This window comes from Sus scrofa, chromosome 17, assembly GCF_054392235.1.
Source record: "Sus scrofa isolate SSC_HxYL_T2T_F1_AM1 chromosome 17, Sscrofa_HxYL_maternal_Yorkshire_Landrace_v2.0, whole genome shotgun sequence".
NCBI lineage: Eukaryota > Metazoa > Chordata > Mammalia > Artiodactyla > Suidae > Sus > Sus scrofa.
The window spans coordinates 48540257-48562744 of record NC_139399.1 but is presented as its reverse complement, the minus strand read 5'-3'; the positions used below and the strand labels follow the sequence as shown (position 1 = coordinate 48562744).

General features: G+C 38.1%; 1 protein-coding gene and 1 long non-coding RNA gene across 7 annotated transcripts in view; both read right to left on the bottom strand.

Annotated features, from left to right (window-relative positions):
* The window catches only part of CTNNBL1 (catenin beta like 1), a 175189-nt gene that overhangs the window by 69170 nt on the left and 83531 nt on the right, over window positions 1-22488 (bottom strand).
* LOC146395302 (uncharacterized) lies at window positions 11236-16258 on the bottom strand. Its single transcript, XR_014832315.1, has 2 exons — window positions 15713-16258; window positions 11236-15427 (listed from the first exon to the last, which is right to left on the bottom strand). It is a non-coding gene; the product is annotated as an uncharacterized LOC146395302 (long non-coding RNA).

Sequence of the window (22488 nt, the reverse complement as noted above, 5' to 3'; positions counted from 1 at the left end):
TTCTTTCATCAGATATTTTTGAGGAACCTAACAGCTGCCAGATACGAAGTTGAGGATGCAGAGAGAGAGGCACAGCTCATACTCCCGAGGAGGAGCTCAGTTCACAGGGGAGACAGCTGTGCAGACAATGGTATTCTGAGAAGAGTCAAGCACCGCAGTGGAGACATATACCAAGCACAACATGAATGCAGGAAGGAGGGCTGACGATGAGGCAGGGAGGCCTCACAAAGGAGATGATGGCTGAACCAAGCTTCACTGGATGTCCTTCCCAGAGAGGTCAAAAGGGAAAGGGTATTTCACGCAGAAGGAAACAATAGCACATGCAAAGGCAGGAGTAAGCATGGGGCACGCAGGGAAGTGATGCTAGACTATAAAGAGCAAGAAGGGCAGCAGCAAAAAATGAAGCCTGCTGACTTTGTGTATTAGAACGATTATACTTGCCAAGTAGACTGGGCAGTATTGGGGGTGGCAGGGAGAAGAAGCAGAAGAAAGGGAAACTACATTAGAGGCAGAGACAAAGGTTAAAAAAAAAAAAAAAAAGGCAAAGTAACAGCAGACTAAGGATAAAAAGGGTTGTTTCAGATTGAATCTGAGGTGCACGTGGGATGTGGCAATGATATCCAGCTTAGACTTAAGGATTTGAAGTCAAGGAATGAGATTGAAAATAGGGAGAAATGTGTAAGAATGATGAACTCTATGGTTAGTAATCAATGACATGAAGACTAACTATCCTGAAAGGGTACAGAAAATATACAGAAAAGAGGGATTGAACCCTGGAGGAAACTTATTTGAAGGACAAGTAAAAAAAAGAGGTAAAGTGCACTCCCCCCCCTTGGCCAAAAGAGACTGAGGAATTAAAAAAAAAAAAAAAAGTGACAGGCATTCTTTAGAAGATACTCTGAACCATAAACTTTTCTTCTGGCAAAAAACTAGGATAAATCCATATGAGATCATTTTTGTTTGCTTTACAATGTACATGATTAAATTCATTTCCTTTTAGATCCCCAAATATACTATCACTTTTCAGGATCCCAGATTTCTATGAATTAGACTGTAAGATCAATATGACTAAGTTCATAGCTGCTCTCAAGCTACGCGCCAAAGAGCACTGTTGCTACGGCAGATGCTAAGAGAGATCCCACCACTAAAATAGAATAATGATGTCCTTTCTACACTGCCAGATACATTTTTCCATTTCTATTCCCATCCTTTTTTTTTTTTTTTATAAACCACTGGTATCAAGCACTACTTGACTGCCTATTCCAGAAAACAAAACAAATATGTAGAAAACAGAGGTAAGATTTTTTTTTTTGTTTCTAACACTATGGTGGGCTAGATATGCAGAGAAACCAATCAAGAGCATGGCTGAGCAGACAGTGAAGTAAGATAAATTAATCAGTGACCAATAACCTAAGACTCTAGGGAGTACAGGGTAGCAGGCTGGCAAACTTTATTTAAAGGGCCAGAAAGAAAATACATTAGGTTTAAAGGGCCGCATATGGTCCTGTGGAATCTTTTTCTTTGTGTGTGTGTTTTAAAACATTTATAATGCTTTTAAGGGATAAAAGCCATTCTTAGTTTCTCAGCTTGCTGGCCATAGAAAAACAGGTCTCAAACAGATTTTGTCCACAGGCCTTTAGTTGCCAATCCTTAATAAAGAAAATCAAAAAAGACCAATCTGGTTCTTCAAAAAGACTAGTAAAATTGACAAACCTCTAGCGAGAGTGATCAAAAAACAAAAAACAAAAAAAAAAAGGGAAAAAAAGCACAAATAAATAATAATGGGAATGAATAGAAAGAGGAAAAACTGCAGATAGAGCAGGCATTAAGAACAATAGAACACAGGAATAATTTTATGCCATAAACTTGGAAGACAGGTGAGATGGACAAATCCCTAGGAAAATATATATTTACCAACTGACTCAAGAAAAACAAAACAATCTTAATGGAGAACTAGTTAAAATCTTCTCTCAAAGAAAATTCAAGGTTCAGAAGGCATCATATCAAGTTCTACCAAGCATTCAAGAGGGAAATAATTCCAAGTTTACTTAAACTCATACGGAAAACAGAAAAATAAGAAACATTATTCAACTCATTTAAAAAAGCTACAACAGGAGTTCCCGTCGTGGCGCAGTGGTTAACGAATCCGACTAGGAACCATGAGGTTGCGGGTTCGGTCCCTGCCCTTGCTCAGTGGGTTAACGATCCGGCGTTGCCGTGAGCTGTGGTGTAGGCTGCAGACGCGGCTCGGATCCCGTGTTGCTGTGGCTCTGGCGTAGACCGGTGGCTACAGCTCCGATTCAACCCCTAGCCTGGGAATCTCCATATGCCGCGGGAGCGGCCCAAGAAATAGCAACAACAACAACAAAAGACAAAAGACAAAAAAAAAAAAAAAAAAAAAGCTACAACAAACAAACAATAAACAACCTTTGATACCAGAACCTTTCTCAGAGTGAAATTACAGGCCAATTTCATTTGTACATATAAGCATAATATTCCTAAATAAAATACAGAATTCTAGAAAATATAAAAAAAGATGGGCTCATCCCAGGAATGCAAGGTTAGTTCAACATCAGAAAATTCCTTAGTGCAATTTTCACTAAATTACAAAATACCATCTCAATAAATACAGAAAAGGCATTTGATAAAACCGATTGATTAATTATGTGAAATCTGTGACATTATAAAGAGAAATTTCCTTAATATGATAAATGCTATCTCCAAAATACTTAAAGCAAAATTATACTCAATGGTAAAATGCATTCCTTCTTTTTTTTTTTGTCTTTTTAGGGCCGCACCTGAGGCATATGGAGGTTCCCAGGCTAGGAGTCGAATCGGATCTGTAGCTGTTGGCCTAAGCCACCGCCACAGCAACACTGGATCCGAGCCTCGTCTGTGACATATACCACAGCTCACAGCAATGCCAGATCCTTAACCCACTTATCGAGGCCAGGGATCAAACCCGCATGCTCATGGATACTAGTTGGGTTTGTTAACCACTGAGCCACAAAGGGAACTCCATGCATTCCTTTTAATACCAGAAATAAGACAATTTTGCCTTTCATCACTACTCTTACTAGAGGTAAGAAGTATAGCTAGTAAAACTTAAACACACACACAAATACAAATTATTAAAATGAAATTTGATAGAAAATCATCTTTTTCTCAACTATTAACTGCTATTCTCTAAAAGAGGCAGATATCTGGTGGTTTGCAACTAAAAGTTTAGTTCTCCAGGAAGAAAGTACTGATTTGTTGTGTTTGACAAATTACATTCTGTAAATACTCCTGCCATAGTTGATTTTAAGTTACCAACATGATGTCACTAAACAGCGTTGGAAAGAGATGTGTACAATCAGCTCTCATGAGCCTATATGAACCAGCTCTAATATATCACTGCCTATACATCCTCCTCCCACTATAGACATCAGGTTAGCCCATGTGACTTTTTCTGGCCAATTAAATGGGAATGTAACATAAGTGTCTTTAGAGAAGTTTTAAGATTTACTGCATTATCCTATCTTTTTGCTCTGCCATAAGAGAGTCACATTCCATTAAACACTGCTCCTACAGCCTAAATCCCAAAATAAAGCTGTAAGGCAGAGTTCAGACAGCCAGGGACAGATGTACCAGGAGTAAAAAAGAAACATTCATCATTTGAAAGTCCTTGAGACTTGGGGGTTGTTACTGCAACAAAACCTGACCAATATATAACACAGCAAAGTGTTAATAAAAGATCAATACACAAAAGTTAAGTGCGTTACTATCCACACCAGTAATAAATGGTAAGGAAATACAGTTTAGAATGTACTTTTAAAAATATATAATACACAGTTGGACTTCCACTTTGGGCCAAGAAGGAATAACAGGGACTGAATTTACATCCCATCCCATGCCCTAAACAAACAAAGAACAAAATGTACAAAGCAGGAGTTCCCGTCGTGGCGCAGTGGTTAACGAATCCGACTAGGAACCATGAGGTTGCGGGTTCGGTCCCTGCCCTTGCTCACTGGGTTAACGATCCGGCGTTGCCGTGAGCTGTGGTGTAGGTTGCAGACGCGGCTCGGATCCCACGTTGCTGTGGCTCTGGCGTAGGCCGGTGGCTACAGCTCCGATTCAACCCCTAGCCTGGGAACCTCCATATGCCGCGGGAGCGGCCCAAGAAATAGCAACAACAACAACAATAACAAAAAGACAAAAAAAAAAAAAAAAGTACAAAGCAATGGTTTTCAGCCCCTTGACATCAGGTAGCACAGGACAGTGATCCCTGAGAGAAGGAAACAGATGCAATGAGCCCAAATGGCTACTAGGAGAGTTTCTAGGCTTTGGATTAGGGAGAAGACACAGTGGGAAGTCTGGGGAGACCACTGTGGCTGGAGTCACAGGGCACAGTACCAGAAACAAGAGCTGAAGAGAGTCTCCTCTGAGTCTTCAATTGAAAACTGATTAGAACACACATGTGAGGAAACCAACCGAAGCTGTAGAAAGGAACTACATAAAAGAAGAGGAGAAACAATCCCTAGAGCTCACCAGGGCCAGGAATAGTTTGTGATTCCACCAGTTGCAGTGGAAAAACCTTGTGAATTCCCAATGAGGCAGATAGAGTATTCAGAAGAGCATTGCTTTAGTAAGGAGTTATATTTGCCATAAACTAAATACTAGTCTCACCTAACAGAGCTTAAAAGTAAGCCTCAAAAGGAACAAACCATTTTCAATTTAACTACAACCTAGAACAAAGTTCAGGAATATTTATAAGTATACAAAAAAAAATCTAAGTTAAATTAACAAAATATGAATTTCAGTAAATACTTAACAAGCATTCAGACATTCAAAGAGGCAGGAAAACATTAACCATAAAGAGAAGAAAAATCATCAGTAATAACAGAAATGAGAGAATTAGAAGACAAAGACATTAAAACAGTCATAACTATATATGATCTGTTCAAGAAGGTAGAGAAAAAATTATGCATGTTAACTAGAAACAGGAAAGATACAAAAAAGACCTAAATTGAATACCTAGAGAAGAAAAATACAATGTTTGATGAAAAATACACTGGATGAGATTAACTGCAGATTACACACTGTAGAAGAAGACTGAGCTCAAATACATAACAATAGAAACTATATACAATAAAACACAGAAAGAAAAAAAGACTGAAAAAATGAAGAGATCACCAGTGAGCTGTGCTTGGACAATTCCAAACAGCCGAAAATACAGGTGACCCTTAAACAATGTGGAGGTTGGGGCACCAACCCTGTGCACAGTCAAAAATATGCATTTTATAGTTGGCCCTCCATATTCATGGTTCTTCCATATATACAGTTCCTCGACATCCAGATCATGCAGTACTATAGATTTAGGATTAAAAAAAAATCTGTGTGTAAGTGGACCCATGCAGTTCAGACCCATGTTGTTCAAGGGCTGACTTTACACATAATTGGAGTTCCTGAAAGGAGGATGGGGCAGAAAAAATATTTGAAAATATGATAATTAAAAATTTTCCATAGTTGATGAAAACTATAAATTCACAGATCCAAGAAGCTCAATGAATCCCAAATACAAGAGATGTAAAGGAAATGATACCAACGGACATCATAAATTCAAAATCAATGATACAGAGAAAAATTCTTAAAACATCCAGAAAAAAGAGACACATTACATACAGAAGAACATGTGAGAATGACAGCAGACCTCTCATTCCAAACTAAGCAATCCAGAAGTCAGTGGAGCAACATTCAGAGTATTCAAAGAAGAAAACAACTTATTAATCTAGAACACTATGCCTGGTGAAAATAAATAAAAGGTGAAGGCAAATACTTTTTCAGACATACACAAGTTGACAGAAGTCATTATCAATAAACCAGCACTACCAGAGATGCTGAAGGAAGGGAGTTCCCTTGTGGTCAATAGGTTAAGAATCTAGTGTTGTCACTGCAGTGCCCTGGGTCTGCTCCCTGGCCTGGGAACTTCCACATGCCATGGTGAGGCAAAAAAAGATGATGAAGAAAATCATTTGGGAAGAAAAGAATTGACACCCAGGTAGAAATCTTGATCTACACAAAGGAATGTAGAGCATTGGCAATGGCAAATACGTGCGTAAATATAAAAGTCTATTTGGGGGCATTCCCTGAAGGCTAGGATTTAGTGCTTTCACTGCTACAGCCCAGGTTCAGTCCCTGGTCTGGGAACTGATATCCCCACATCAAGTTGCGGCATGCCCCCAAAAGATCTTTTTCTTACTTAAAGAACAACAGTGTATAATGGGATTTATAACATACGCAGAAGTAAAACATTTGACAGTAGCGCAAAAATCAGGAAGGAGAAATGGAAGTTTACTGGAAGGTTCTTACACTATAGCTGAAATGGTACTACTTGAAGACAGTTGTGATAAGTTAAAGATGTATACTATAAACCTTAAAACTACCACTAAAAAGGCAAAGTGGAAGAGCTAACAAGCCACCTCAGAAAATAAAATGGAAAAACCAAAAATATAGTTAATCTAAAAGAATGCAGACAAGGAGCTCCCTTGTGGTGCTGTGGGTAAGTATCTGGTGTTGACACTGGAGCAGCCCAGGTCACTCCTATGGCATAGGTTTGATCCATGGCCCAGGAACTTCCACATGCTGCAGGCATGGATAAAAAAAATAGGAAGGAAGGAAGGGAGGGAGGAAGGAAGGCTGTAGCCCTAAAAAATAAAAAAATAAAAGAAGGTAGACAGAGCAAAAAAAAGGAGCCAGAAAAAAAAAAAGGGGGGGGGGAACCCCACAAGGGTAGATTTAAACCCAACCATAAACCACCATGTCCACAATCACGTTAAATATAAATGGCCTAAACAATTCAAATAAAGGGAAGAAATTGTTACTGATAAAAAAGAAGACCCAAATGTAAACTGTCCACAAAGAAACGTACTTTAAATATGAAGATACATAGGTAAAAATAAAGGATGGTGCGTTAGTCTGCTAGGGCTACCATAACAGAATACCAATGACGAGGTGGCTTAAACAACAGAAATATATTTCCTCACAGTTCTGGAGGCTGAAAGTCCAAGACCAAGGTCCTAGCAAGGTTGACTTCTGATGAGACCTCCCTCCTTGGCTTGCAGGTGGCTGTCTCCTCACTATGTCCTCATGGCCTTTTCTCTGTGTGCATGCACTCACATGTCTTTTCCTCTTCATGTAAGATCACCAGTTCTATTAGATTAGAGCCCTACCCTTATGACCTCATTTAACCTTCATTACTTCTTTTTTTTTTTTTTTTTCCTTTTTTTGGTCTTTTTTGCCATTTCTTGGGCTGCTCCTGTGGCATATGGAGGTTACCAGGCTAGGGGTCCAATCGGAGCTGTAGCTGCCAGCCTCCGCCAGAGCCACAGCAACGCAGGATCCGAGCCACGTCTGCGACCTACACCACAGCTCACGGCAACACCGGATCGTTAACCCACTGAGCAAGGGCAGGGACCGAACCCGCAACCTCATGGTTCCTAGTCGGATTCATTAACCACTAAGCCAAGACGGGAGCTCCTAACCTTAATTACTTCTTAAACGCCCTATAGCCAAATACTGTCATGTTGAAAGAGGGCTTCAGTATATGACTGCTGGGAGCAAGTAGTACAAAATTTAGTCTATTATCCACTGTAGGAGATATACTATGCTAACACTAATCAAGAGAAAGCTGTGATGCCTATATTAATATCAAAGTCAATTTCAGCTCAAATAACATTATCAAGAAAATAGAATCATTTCAAAATGATAAAAGAGTCAATTAAGCAAGAGAACATATATTCCTAAAACATTTAAGCACCTTAAAGAACCTCCATATGCATGAAGCTCCATATGCATGAAAAACTGATAGAACTCAAGAGAAACATATATAACCACAATTATAGTCAGAGGTTTCAACACCTCTCTCAATAACCGATAGAATAAGTAGACAGAAATCTATAAGGATACAGAAGCCTTGAACATTACAGCCAACTTACCCTAACTGATATTTATAGAACATACCACCCCAAAACAGCAGAATATACATTCTTTTCAAGTGCACAAGGATATTTAGCAACACAGACTATCTGGGCCAAAAACAAGTCTCAATAAACTTAAAAAGATTTGGGAGTTCCCTGGTCCTCTAGTGGTTAGGATTCATTGCTTTCACTCCTGAGGCTCAATCCTTGGTCTGGGAATTGATATCCCACATTAAGCTGCTGTATGCAGTGGCAAAAAAAAAAAAAAAAAAAAAGAAATCATACAAAGTATGTTCTTGTTTTTTGTTTTGTTTTGTTTTTTTGTTTGTTTGTTTTTGTGTTTTTAGGGCTGCATCTGCGGCATATAGAGGTTCCCAGGCTAGTGGTCTAATCAGAACTACAGCTGCCAGCCTAAGCCAGAGCCACATCAATGTGGGATCCGAGCCATGTCTGAGACCTACACCACAGCTCATGGCAACACTGGATCCTTAACCCACTGAGCGAGGCCAGGGATCAAACCTGCAACCTCTTGGTTCCTAGCCTTGTTTCCGCTGCACCATGACGGGAACTCCCAAAACATGTTCCTTGATGACAATGGTATTAAAGTAGAAATCAAAAGCAGAAAGATTCTGGAAATCCTCAAGTATCTGAAAACTAAACAACACACTTCTAAATAGCTCCTGGGTCAAAGATGAGATCAAAAGAGAAATCAGAAGGTATTTTGAACTGAATGAAAGTATTTTGAACTGAACATATAACATATCAAATCGTGTGTGACAAGGCTTAAAGCTATAACTAGAGGGAAATTTACAACATTAAACATATATTAGATAATACAGATTTCAAGTCTGAGATCTCAAATTCCCATCTTGAGAAATCAGAAGATAGCAAACTAAACCCTAAGTAATCAGAACAAAAGAAATAATGAAGATCAGAGCAGAAACCATTGCAATAGAAAACAAAAAAAAAGTAGATATCAATGAAAACAAAAACTGATTCTTTGAAAAGATCAACAAAATTAATAAACCTCCAGCCAGACTGATCACACACACACAAAAAGACACAAATGACCAACATTAGGAATAACTGAGGGCACATCCCTGAAGTATCAAAAGGATGATAAGGGAATATTCACAAACAACTTTATGCCAGTAAGTCCTACTACTTAGATAAATGAATTCCTTGAAAGACATAAACTACTCAAGTTTACTTGAACAGAAAAAAAAAAAAAAATCACTGGAACAAATGAAAAAAATTATACTTTATAAAAATTTAGAACTTTTAAATAGACTATGTTATGAAAATGAAAAGGCAAGCTATGGACTGGGAGAAAATATTTGTAAAGCATATCTAACAAAAGATTGTATCTATAACATATAAAGAACTGTTATAATTCAACACTACCCACCGCCTCAAATGGTTAAAAGATTTGAACATATGACACCAAAGAAGATATATTAGTGGTAATATGCACATGAAAAGATAGCCAGTATCATTAGCCACAAGAGAAATTTAAATAAAAACCACAAAAAGATACGTATACACACCCACTAGAATGACTAAAACAGATAATAACACTGACTTTCCGAAGTATTATCGAGAATGTGGAACGAAGGAAGTCCCATACACAGCTGGTGAGAATGTAAAAAAGGTAGAACCATTTTGTAAAACAGATTGGCAGTGTCTTAAAAAGTTAACCATATATGTTCCTATCATGGGATCCAGACATTCAACTGACAGGTATCTATCCAAGGGAAATGAAAAACATGTCTAACCAAAGATTTGCACATGAATATCAATAGTAGCTTTCTTCTTAAGAGCAAAAAACCAAAAATCTAAATGTCCATCAATAAGCGAATAAACAAGCTGTGATATATTCATAAAATAGCACACTACCCGGCAAAGAAAAAGGGAAAAATTGTTGTTGTTGTTTTTTTAAATTTCATTGTAGTTGACTTACAATGTTGTGTTAGGTTCGGGAGTACAGCAAGGTAAACTAGCTTTACATAGACATATATCCATTCAAAAGGGACAAACTACATGCGGCAGAATCTCAAACAATAATTGTAGTGAGTTAAATGGATCACACCATAAAAAGAGTACATACCATATGATTCCATTTACATAAAATTCTAGAAAATGCAAACTAAACTATAATAGACAGAAAGCAAATCAATAGTTGCCTGGAGACACTGAAGTAGGGAAAAGGAGTTATGGATTACAAAGGAGCACAAGGAAACAGGTATGATTAATATATTTGTTATCAAGCTTGTGATGATGGTGTGATGGTCTACACATATTGCAAAACTCATTTCATTGTACACTTTAAATATGTGCAGCTTAACTGGAATGATGAACGGCTATGAAGCTAAAGGAAGAGCTCACAGAGAGGTCCTACACCATTTCCTGCCCGGTAATCTGCCTTCTCTGGCACAGCCCTTTCCCATTTATGAAGAGGCAACATCAGCCTGGAGGGGTGTTGGAAGGTTTACTTTATGCTTTTGAAGCCTCCTTCTGGTTCCAAGAGAACAGGTGCAGACTACTATTATTCATATAAGTCAGAATATTCAGTGAGTGGGGAAACGAATGCCTGTTGGACAAACAGCAACAGGCAAGATCTGTATGTTCAACTTGGAGCACAAATTGGATACAGCTCCATCAGAAGGCAACGCTAACTTCTTAAAGATTTGCCTTATAATTTTGCTTTTGTAGTTGAATCTGGAGACTGAAGATCAGAAGAAAAGGTTCTAGCTCTTAAAGCAACAACAACAATGATACCATCATCACCAAAACAAAACTTTGGTAAAGGACCACAAGAATAAAAATGCAATAGAGTTTAGATCCTCACATGTTCATTAGGGACAAAACCAGTAAAGAACAAAGCCAAAGACATAAAATTTCAAGGTTAAAAACAATTCCCCAGGCTGGCCTACCTACCTATATGCTTCGGTACAAATTTACATGTCAGAATTGGGCCTGCAAAGACTTACTTTACGGATGGCATACATCACCATTTTATTCGTTTCCTTTGTTATAGATTTTTATTTTTTCTCCTTTTTTTTAGATTAAGGAAAATCTTACTGAAGAAAACCTCAAGGGAAGAAAAATTGGTGGTTCTTGCAATGGATGTATCTATGAACTTTTCACTTTCCTTTTTTTTTTTGGCGTGTTGGGGGTACTATACAGTTAATAATCAAGATGGGTGTTCACTGTATTTCTGCTACACAACCCCAAGCTGCAATTGTACACATCCCTTGGGATCACTGGTGGTCTCTTCTTTTTCTAACTGGAACAGGGTTTTACAACAGAAGTAATAAGCTTCATGTCAACAATTTCAAGAAAACTGACAATGTAATTCTCTGTCTCCCACTGGCTTTGTTGTTTCTTAAAGAACACTGAACCATCTGATATAAGAACATACTGTTAAAAAGGGCTTTGTGGAGGTAAGAAGCAAATGATCTGGAGTGGAATCTATAATTAAACCTGATATACTGAAATCTTACATTTGTAGCAACATCTTACCAAAGAGAAACATCTATAACTAAGAACATGGAAATGGCAAACCATTCTCCATCTGGGGGCAAGGAGGGCATTTTTATAGCTCCACCCTCATTTTCTGCTAAATTTTAAAATGGGCCATTCCCACATAAGTTTAATACAGCTTTATTTCTGTGAACTGGATACTCTAATAAATCCCATCACTTGTTAAACTGCACAATAAATTGTAACTCTCCTAAATTTCTCTCTACTATTCTTGACTACCAAAATACCATTCGGTTCACGCTCACATCTTACCTCTCCTGCTGCTATCCAAGGATCCAAGGATCCTCTCTGTACCCTGACTCTTGATTATCAAAACCAAAAGAATGAGGTCAGGCTGCCTGACATTCAGGGACCCTGGCTCTTTCTTCCTTTCAGTGCACAGTTCTCCACGTCCAGGAGGCTCTGGGGCTCCCACCCTCACCTCTTTTCTTTCCTTATCAAACACTCTGGCCAAATGAGAAGAGTCCCCCCCCCCCCCACCTTTTTTTTGAGTTCTTATAGTCTAGGATGGCTACCTGCTGCTTTTTTCTCAGCATGAGTTCCATTTTTAAATATCACTTCAGCAATCTCTTCTTCTTTCTTAAAATGTCTTCATCTGTCCGTTGGCAGAGAGAGAAAACAAACCAAAAAAATTGCCTTTTTTTTTTCTTATTGATTCTGTCAAGCACTGTGAAATCCAGATGCTCTTAACACGGGAATGGAAAAAAAGTCACCTGACAACTGAACTAACCCTGGGGTGCAAGAGAAAACCAGAGGGAAAGGCCTGTGAGGCAAGGGCAAAGCCGTATAGACAAACAATCCTCTGAAACAAAGGCAGAAACACTACAAACATGCACAAAGGACTTCTTTGAATCTTGAGTAGAAAGGTTGTAAAAAATGAGTACCTAGGGAACTATACTCAGTATTTTCTAATAACCTATAAGGGAAAAAATTTGAAAAAAGATATATGTGTATGTATAACTAAATCACTTTGCCGTATACCTGAAACTAACCCGAAACTGTACCTGAACTATACTTCAATTAAAGAAAAGAAAGACATGAATATCCAAGCCATAGCCATGAAATACCTAGGAGGAGGATGGAAGGAGACTGTGGAGAGGGTCAAGCGTTCTAAAGGGGGATAAGCTGAAGTGTGGACACTTGTGCTGGCTTCTGCCCTAAAGCCCAGCATGGGCACAGGCCAAACAGGGCAGTGAGCCCAGTGCCACAGCTGATGCCTGGCTTCCCTGGAGCCTTGAAGATCAGGTTCTCAATCACCCTGTGGCTTATGTTATGTTCTTCACACACTAAAAAATTTCACATAGGAAAATAGGACTAAATATCTCCAGGCAGGAGATTGCATTCTCATCTCCATGGTTTTTAAAAGTCACGCCTAATTCTTTGGATCTATTCACGGGATCTGTCAGGAATTCTATGATCCAATAATTGTAAATAGCAAAAATACCCCAGATTTTTTTTCCTATTCATTTAGAAAATACTTACTGGGGAGTTCCCATCATGTCTCAGCGGAAACAAATCTGACTAGTTTCCATGAGGATGCAGGTTCGAGCCCTGGCCTCTCGCTCAGTGGGTTAAGGATCCGGCATTGCCATGAACTGTGGTATAGGTCGCAGACAAGGCTCGGATCTGGTGTTGCTGTGGCTGTGGTGTAGGCCGGCAGCTACAGCTCCGGTTCAACCCCTAGCCTGGGAACTAAATAGACCAAAAACAAACAAACAAAAAAACAGAGAGAGAAAATATTTACTGGGAGCCTAGTATATATTATTACTACATTCTGGGGATATAAAGAGGAAAACCTGGTCTCTGCTCTCAAGTGTCTTACAGAACAGTCAGGAACAAACAGATGCTTACCACACAGGGTGGCAAGTGCTCTCACAGAGATGCATGGGATGCCAGAACCTAATCTCAAAATCTTGGTGGGATGGGTGTAAGGACAGGGCTAGGAGAACTGATATAGGGACAGAGGCTTCTTAAAGAAGTTTAGCCTAAACATCAAGGGTGAAGTCACCCAGAGAAAATAATAAAATCTGTTAAGGAATCTTAAATAGTTTAGAGAGTAGAATGTAAATGGGTGGAAAAAGGAGAATGAGAAGTGATGGCCATAGGAGAATTAGGCAGAGAACAAATCCTAAAAGGATTTGGTATTGTTTTGAACGTTGATAGACAAATAAATAAAGCCTCATTTTAAAAAAAGTAAATTTCACTAACAGAAAAGAAATAATTTCCATATTTCCACAGAAAAAGGAAAATGATAAAAGAATGAAAAGACAAAATAGAACTATCAAGGAAATCATTTGAACAAAATAAACAGGCCAATTATAACCGTTATTGCAACCGAAACAAGTGCATTAAACTCATCTACTTAAAGACAAACTCTCACATAAGACTAAAATCCAAAAAACCCAGCTACATGCTCTTAACAAGAGTCACATATAATAGAAAATGAGATAAAAAGTTAAAGATAAAAATGATAGCAGAGTTCCCGTTGTGGCACAGTGGAAATGAACCTGACTAGGAACCATGAGGTTGCAGGTTCGATTCCTGGCCTCGCTCAGTGGTTTCAGGATCCAGCATTGCCATGAGCTGTGGTGTAGGTCACAGACGTGGCTTGGATCTGGCGTTGCTATGGCTGTGGTGTAGGCAAGTACCTGTAGCTCTGATTAGACTCCTAGCCTGGGAACTTCCATATGCCACAGGTGCGGTCCTAAAAAAGGACAAAAGACAAAAAAAAAAAAAAAAAAAAAAATAGGAAGGGATACAATAGATAAATACAGAATTATAAATGAATTCAAGGCAAATTTATTACCTGTAACAAAGAGGGCTATTTAATATTGACAAAATATACAATTCAAGAATAAAATAAAACTAGCATTTATTTGCTGAATAAATGAGTTAGAATGTAACAAGCAAAAAATTAAAAAAAAATATGGAGTTCCCGTGTGGCGTGGCAGGTTAAGTGCTGAATGTTGTCTCTGTGAAGATGCAGGTTCAATCTTTGGCCTCATTCAGTGGGTTAAGGATCTAGCACTGCCACAAGCTACAACAGAGGTCACAGATGTGGCTCAGATCTGGTGTTGCTATGGTTGCGGCATAGGCTGCTGCTCCCATTTGACCCCTAGTCTGGGAGCTTCCATGTGCCATTAGGTGTATCTGTAAAAAGAAAAAAAAAATATTCAAGAAGTATGAAAAAAATTCCCACAATTATAGTGAGAGACTAATACTACTTTCAGAATTTGACAGATTCGTTTTTTTTTTTTTAAAGATACAGAAAAGCTAAAATGTATTTTAAAAATTGATTTAGGAGATACAATACTTTATACCCCAGGAACACAAACTCTAAATGGCCATGGAATATACTCCAAAACTAGCCATAAGGCCAAAAATATATTAAGCCTAAAATTCAGAAAAGCAGATATATTCCAGTCTATATACTCTATAAATATAATAAGAAAATAAGACTTAACCACTTTAAAATATCTGATAAAGCTAAGCAATTTTAAGAGGAAATTTTTAACCTTAAGTGTTTTTATTTTTAAAAGCATTAATCATTCAATTCAGAATTTTGGAAAAAAGGCAACACAATAAATGGAAAGAAAGAAAAAAGAGTTAAAGACAAAAAAAAATTACTGAGAAGGCAAAAAATGTACAAATAAACGAAATGCCAAACCAAAAGCAAAAACAATCTCAATCACTTCTACCTAACAAATCTGACTAAGGAAGAAAGCAGGGAAATTCAAATAGAAAGCATTAAGAATTATAAAACAAATATAAAGTAGAGAAAATGAAGAAGAGGAAATGAAATGGAAAATACAGAAAAGAATTACACAAATACAAGGACAAGTTGTATTAATAAACTTGAGAGTCTATGAAATTGAAAATTTCTAAGAAAATATAGAATATCAAATTGTCTTAAAAAAATCAGAACACTGGAGTTCCCGTCGTGGCGCAGTGGTTAACGAATCCGACTAGGAACCATGAGGTCGCGGGTTCGGTCCCTGCCCTTGCTCAGTGGGTTAACGATCCGGCGTTGCCGTGAGCTGTGGTGTAGGTTGCAGACGTGGCTCGGATCCCGCGTTGCTGTGGCTCTGGTGTAGGCCGGTGGCTACAGCTCCGATTCAACCCCTAGCCTGGGAACCTCCATATGCCGCGGGAGCGGCCCAAGAAATAGCAACAACAACAAAAGACAAAAAAAAAAAAAAAAATCAGAACACTGATGAACGAAATCAGACCTAAATAAGTGAAGAAATATACCATGTTCATGGACTAGAAGACTCATTACTGCAAAGATGTCCATCCTTCCCGAAAGAACCTACAGATTCAGCACAATACCAAGCAAAACCCCAATAGGGTTTTCCTACAAATTGACAGGATGACTCTAAAATTCATACAGAAAGACAAAGGGACTACTGAATTAGAAGTTAAAACTATCTTTAAAAAGATATTAAGTAAAAGAATACAGACCACGCAATTTCAAGACTTAACTATAAAGTCAAAATAGGGTTGTGCTGGAGTTCCCGTCGTGGCGCAGTGGTTAACGAATCCGACTAGGAACCATGAGGTTGCGGGTTCGGTCCCTGCCCTTGCTCAGTGGGTTAACGATCCGGCGTTGCCCTGAGCTGTGGTGTAGGTTGCAGACGCGGCTCGGATCCTGCGTTGCTGTGGCTCTGGCGTAGGCCAGTGGATACAGCTCCGATTAGACCCGTAGCCTGGGAACCTCCATATGCCACGGGAGCGGCCCAAAGAAATAGCAAAAAGACAAAAAAAAACCCAAAAAACAAAATAGGGTTGTGCTGGCAAAAAGATAAGCCACATAGATCAATGGAGCAGAACAGAAAGCATAGAAATAAACCCATACATATAAGATAATTGATTTCTGACAAAAGTGTAAAATCTATTAAATGGAATGTGGATAATCTGCAATAAATGCTGTCAGAACTGGACATCTATACGCAGAAATAATAAAACCAAGAACCTCAATTCAGACCTCACACACCATATACAAAAATTAACTTAAAGTAGATCATAGATTTTTAACTATAAAATCTACAACTGAAAACTTATAGAAAAAATTATGACACAAACACTTTGAGGCCTTGGTTTAGGCAAACACAGTTTTATATATCACATCAAAAACACAACTAAAAAAATTTTTTTAGACTTTATCAAAGTAATTTGCTCTTTAAAAAGACACTGCTAAAAAATGAAAAGGCGAGCCACAAACTAGGAAAAATATTTCCAAAACATGTATCTGACAAAGACTTGTATACAGAACACTTAAAACTCAATAAGACAAACCAAATAACATTTAGACAAAAGGTTTGAACAAAGGCTTGACTTTAACAAAAGATGTAAGAAAGGTCAATATGAACATGAAAAGACTCTCAACAATCTTAGTCATCAGTTACATGCAAGTTAAAGCTACAATACATACTCTAACGGCTAAAACTAAAATCTGCCAGTACCAAGTACTAAGGCAGAAATAGAGCAATTGGAATTCTCATGCCTTGCTGTTAAGAATATAAAATAATACTATTATTTTGGAAAACAGCTTGGTAGTTTCCAATAGTAAATTATATTTACTATATGACCCAGTCATTCTACTCCTGTGTACTTTGAGAGAAATGAAAATATATGTTTATCCAAAGACTTTTTTTTTGGGGGGGGGGTCTTTTTGCCTTTTTCTTGAGCTGCTCCTGCAGCATACGGAGGTTCCCAGGCTAGGGGTCGAATCGGAGCTGTAGCCACCGGCCTACGCCAGAACCACAGCAATGTGGGATCTGAGCCACGTCTGCAACCTACACCACAGCTCACGGCAACACCGGATCCTTAACCCACTGAGCAAGGCCAGGTATCAAACCCGCAACCTCATGGTTCCCAGTTGGATTCGTTAACCACTGTGCCACGACGGGAACTCCTATCCAAAGACTTTTAAGCAGCTTTATTCATAATAGCAAAACAATGGAAACAATCCGAATATCCATCAAGAGGTGAATAAACAAACCAATAGGCTGGAATGCAGAAATGTAATGGAATACTACTAAGCTTAAAAAAGAAACACTACAGAGTTTCCTCCTGGTTCAGTGGGTTAAGGATCTGGCATGGTCACTGCTGTGGTGTGGGTTCAATCCCAGGCCAGAGAATTTCCACGTGCTGTGGGGACAGCCAAAAAAGAAACACTACTCTTATGTGCAAAATGAATGAACCTCATAATCTGTTGAGTGAAATAAGCTGAACAAAACACATACAGTAGGATTCTACTTATATGAGATTCTAGAATGACAGTGGTTGCCTGGGGCCAAAGGTGGATTGGTGGGAACTGACTGAAAAAGGGATCAAGGAAATCGTGGAGGGTGATAAAAATGATCCATATGTGCATTGTCCAATATGGTAGCCACTAGCCACAGGCAGCCACTGAGCATCTGAAATGCAGAATTTCAGATTTAAATTGAGAAACTAAAATTTAAACTTAATTTAAAAAAATTTAAGTTTAAATTTAAAAATTGATACTTGATTCAGTTATTGGGAAACATTTAAGTATGTTTGGAGAAAACTAAGTATGGGAATCCACTTTTTCAACTGAAAACTGTATGAAATCTAAATACACATCAAATACTTTAATGAAACAGCACTGAACTGAGACGTAAATGTAATGTACACACTGGATTTCAAAGACCTAGTGCGAAAAAAAGAGTGTAAAATGGCCTAATAATATTTTTCATTGATTACATGTTGAAATAATGATTTATAATATCTTGTGTTATATAAAACACATTATTTTGTTTCTTTTAAACTTTTTACCATCGCTACGACAAAATATAAAACTATGTACTGCCAATTACAAGTCATCATTTGCCCTCTGCCTCTGCAAGTGGTCACTAACCACTGGAGTTGCTAACCTTCAACACACCCTGAAAGGAGTTCAGGGCAGAGGTAGGAAATGAGGCCCTCTGTGTGCTGGAAAGAACTGGCAGAACAGGAGATTTTTTTGTTGGTATTGAAGTAGAGCTGATTAGTTGATCTACAGTGTTGTGTTAGTTTCAGGCATACAGTCAAGGGACTCAGTTACATATACATATATTATTTTTCTGATTCTTTTCTACAAGTTGTCACAAGATATCGAATATAGCTCCCTGTGCTATACAATAGGCCCCTGTGGTTTATTTTGTATATAGTAGTATATTAATCCCAAACTTCTAATTTATCCCTCACCCAACCCTTTCTCTTTTGGTACCCATAAATATGTTTTCTATGTCTAAGAGTTGGTTTCCGTTTTGTAAATAAATTCATTTGTATCATTTTTTTGGGGTCTCCACAAAGAAGTGATATCTTATGATATTTTCCTTTCTCTGTCTGATTTACTTCACCTAATATGATAATCTCTAGGTCCACCCATGTTGCTGCAAATGGCAATATTTCATTCTCTTTTACAGTTGAGTAGTATTCCAGGTGTGTGTGTGTGTGTGTGTGTGTGTGTGTGTGTGTACATCACATCATCTTTATCCATTCATCTATCAATGGACACTTAAGTTGCTTCCATGTCTTGTCTATTTTAAACAGTGCTGCAGTGAACTCTGGGGTGCATGTATCTTTTCGAACTTAAGAGTTTTCATTTTTCCAGATATACGCCTAGGAATGGGACTGCTGGATCCTATGGTAAGTCTATTTTTAGTTTAACCTCCATATTGTTCTCCATAGTGACTGTACCAGTTTACATTCCCACAGTATAGGAGGAGTCCCTTTTCTCCACACCCTCTCTAGCATTTATTCACAGACTTTTTGATGATGGTCATTCTAATGGATATAAGGTGATACCTCATTTTAATTTGATTTGCATCTCTCTAATACTTAGCAATGTTGAGCATCTTTTCACATGCCTATTGGCCATTTTCAGAGAAACGTCTATTTAGGTCTTCTGCCCATTTTTTGATTGGGTGGTTTGTTTGTTTGTTTTTTTATATTGAGTAATATAAGCTGTTTGTATATTTTGGAAATTAATCCTTCGTCAGTAACATCATTTGCAGATATTTTCTCCCTTTCCGTAGGTTGTCTTTTTGTCTTGTTTATGGTTTCCTTGGCTGTGCAAAAGCTTTTAAGTTTGATTAGGTCCTATTCCTTTATTTTTGCTTTTATTTCTTTTGCTTGGGAGATTGACCTAAGAAAATATTGCTATGATTTGTCAGAGAATGTTTTTGCCTATGCTCTCTTCTGGGAGTTTTACGGTGTCATGTCTTATACTTGTCTTTAAGCCATATTGAGTTTATTTTCGTGTATGGTGTGAGGGCGGGAGAAGATTTTATGAGCATAATTTCCTGCATCTTCTCATATCTAGAAAAACAGTGAAATCATTAACAGAGACATCTGTTCCTCATGACTAACAGCAACCTTCTTGTGACAGGCAGCAACCCTCAGCCAAAATGTGTGCTTGATTGCACATAGCTCTCTTCACCAAAATACTGACCTCCCCATCCCCTTCGGAGCAACTGAAGATATAGTCTTCATTTTGCCCCAAATAAAACTTAACTCACAACTCTCATGTTGTGCATGTTTAAAAAATCAACAGTATCTTGCTTGCATTCCATTATCTTTATTGTGGTGGAAAACAAAGGTATAAGTTTGCCAAAATTAAAACTGTACATTTATTTATTTATTTATTTAACTTTTTTTTTTTAGGACCACACCCATGGAACATGGAGGTTTCCAGGCTAGGGATCCAATCGGAGCTGCTGCTGCCGGCCTATGCCAGAGCCACAGCAACACCAGATCTGAGCCGTGTCTGCGACCTACACCACAGCTCATGGCAACACCGGATCCTTAACCCACTGAGCGAGGCCAGGGATTGAATCCGCAACCTCATGGTTCCTAGTCGGATTCGTTTCCACTGCACCATGATGGGAACTCCAAAATCATATATTTAAAATGAGTGTTTTATTGTATATAAATTATGCTTCTATAAAGGTGAAAAAATATTAAATTGAGTAGTATATGTGTGTGATAATTTGTGTATATAAATGTATGATTATCTTATTGGTGACCTTTCCTTAGCAATAATAAGAAATGCAAAAATAATATTTCACAGGGTGTGGGCATTCAAAATTAACCATTCCTCTTAATAGTTAACACATTAAATATTACAGTTCTTTAATGTCGGCCTCCCACACTAGCTGCTGAGTTTTGTGATGGCAAGAATCCTGCCTTGCTCTTGTCCTTATAAGCCTAGTACTTAACATAGTAAGTTAACATAGCACCTATATCAATGTTTTAGTAACTGCAGAATTGTCCTAATTTATATTGTCTAATTCCCACAAAATCCTTGTAAATTTGGCACTGTTACTCCCATTTTTCAGATAGAAAAAGTGAGAGTCAGAGGAAAGAAAGGTTAGAGTAATGCACCAAATATCCAGAACTAGTAAATGAAAGAGCTATGCTCCAAATCCACATTTCCTTCAACTCCACAGTCCATTCTTCCACACTATATATACATACTACCACCTCTCCAGGTGGGTATCTCATAACTATTTGATGAATGCCGAAATCAAAATAAAGATTAGTATGGGGGCAATAGAACCACAGAAATTTGGTAAACTTCTCCTGTTTCAGCTTCCCAGTCTTTGAAAGGGTTCCCCCGAGACAGAGAGCAACCTTGCTGCTCTTGCTAGAACATCAGGGAGGATGAATCTAGCTGGAAAAAAAAAAAAAAATTCCTTCCCAATTACACTTTCCATTTGGGAGTCTGAAGAAGAAAAATAACACAGAACAAAGAGCACGGGAAAGAGAATCAAAGAAATGCTGAATCTGTTAATATAGCTAATTAATGTGAAAATTAATCTAACAGTAACTTTAGCACTCAAAAATGAAAAGTTAGGAGATCCTAGAGAGGCACAGTTTCTAAGTCTTTCGGAGCTCCCTTTTAATTAGGCTCCCAGAATCTCAGCATTCCTGTTTGAATAATCCATATTTCTGGTTATTTATTCAGCTCCCCACTGCTGCACATTTCCAAGCCATATGCTACAGGAATACATCACCTCATATTTGCACTCAACCATCCAAAGACACTGGCAGTTCAGGCCTTTAAGAAGTGTAGAGAAAAGTCCCTGCAGAGTATAGTTTTAAGGTTAGTAGGCCCAGGAAGCCACATGCATCTTCTTTATACGCTGTTTGCTTGAGAGAAGGTGGGTCATTTCAACAAAAGGACAGGCAATTAGAAGGGTAAAGAAGATAAACAAACAAAAGACTCCAGAGAGTAAAGCTGGCAAAAGTCAGCTGAACACTAAAGGCCTCTGAATAATTCCAATGTCCCTCTTTGCACTTTAAAATAAATTTTTTAAAACAATTCCACAAAGGAAGATTTTTCGATCAATCCAAGTTATACGCAGGACAAACAAAGAGGTCTACTGTGCCCCCGGGCCTACACAAGCCTTTAAAGAGCAGACAATTTGGAAACATATACCTTGATAATCTTAAATACGAAAATAGTTTTTTAAGCACAAAAATTCTAGAATTTATCTTTGAAGAATTGTTTATAACAGCAGAACACTGCAAATAACCTCAATATCAATAACAGAGGAAGACTAAGTAAGCTATATTCCTTTAGAGTCCATTATTTGGTTACTGAAAACTCCAATGAAGATTACATCATGGCATGGGAAACAGCATGTTAAGTTCAAAAAAAAAAAAAAAAATACAGAAAATTACATGTGTGGTAGGCCTAAAAAGCTGTTAAAAACAAGAAAACACCCAAAGCAATCTACAGATTCAATGCAATCCCTATCAAATTACCCATGACATTTTTCACAGAACTAGAACAAACAATCCAAACATTTATATGGAACCACAAAAGACCCAGAATCGCCAAAGCAATCCTGAGAAACAAAAACCAAGCAGGAGGCATAACTCTCCCAGACTTCAAGAAATACTACAAAGCCACAGTCATCAAAACAGTGTGGTATTGGTACCAAAACAGACAGACAGACCAATGGAACAGAATAGA